Source organism: Arachis duranensis, chromosome 1, assembly GCF_000817695.3.
Source record: "Arachis duranensis cultivar V14167 chromosome 1, aradu.V14167.gnm2.J7QH, whole genome shotgun sequence".
Lineage (NCBI taxonomy): Eukaryota > Viridiplantae > Streptophyta > Magnoliopsida > Fabales > Fabaceae > Arachis > Arachis duranensis.
Genome location: NC_029772.3, coordinates 82175718 through 82176589, shown reverse-complemented (window position 1 = coordinate 82176589; position 872 = coordinate 82175718). Strand labels below are relative to the sequence as shown.

Genomic DNA, 872 nt, shown 5'->3' with positions numbered 1-872 from the left:
TGCCCAAAAACCATGTTTTTCATAAAAACCACAAAGTGCCATTTTCAAAACAAGCCATTTCCAACTCTTTTCAAAATCAATCAAAACATGCCAAGTTCATCCCTTTTCTTTGAAATCAATCAAAATATATCAATTTCAACATCAAGCCTCCTCAACTCACACATTGAGACTTTACCACAATTTATCAAATCACTATCTCATCATTTTAACCCACTTCACCCAAGTGGCTCAAACTCAAACATATTGACATATCATATACTCTTACTCATGCCAATTCTCAACAACACCAATTCCAATAAATCATCATTGTACACAATCAACATCATACTCACCATCAACATGATTCAACCCACAATTCAACCATAACCAATCATCAAGCATATATCACAACATGCATATTTCTCATACATCATACCATCAAGGCATCATTAATCATCATCACATATATGACCATATCATATATCTCAATCATTCAACAACATCAACAATTCAATGCCTATCTTAGGGCCTCTAGCCTAAGTATTTCCTACCACATTACATATTAGATACGGGAAACCGAAACCATACCTTAGCCAATTTTCCCAAGCTCAACCGGAGCACTTCCAAACCACTTATCCACAAGCTCTCAAGGCCTCAACACCTCCAAGAACAGATTTTTCACCACCAAACCCTTTCCAAGCTTTTCAAAATCACCAATCAAGCTCCAATATTCACATATACACAACCTAAGCCATAATCATCATACCCATACACAACATCTCAAAACCCAAACATCATAAAATCACAAATCACACTAGGGTTGAGAATCTTACCACACCCAAGGTCCAAGGAGACAAGATTAACCTTCTCCTTCAAGAGAGTTAGGTCCTATA

The 872-nt window shown here is 36.6% G+C and overlaps 1 long non-coding RNA gene across 1 annotated transcript in view; it reads right to left on the bottom strand.

The window, feature by feature from the left end:
• LOC127744769 (uncharacterized) overlaps window positions 1-869 on the bottom strand; it is a 2439-nt gene extending 1570 nt beyond the window's left edge. Inside the window, exons 1-2 of the long non-coding RNA XR_008005825.1 lie at window positions 813-869; window positions 568-725 (exon numbers count right to left, since the gene is read on the bottom strand). This is a non-coding gene — a long non-coding RNA (uncharacterized LOC127744769). The remainder of the gene's footprint in view (window positions 1-567; window positions 726-812) is intronic.
• Window positions 870-872: the final 3 nt, after the last annotated feature.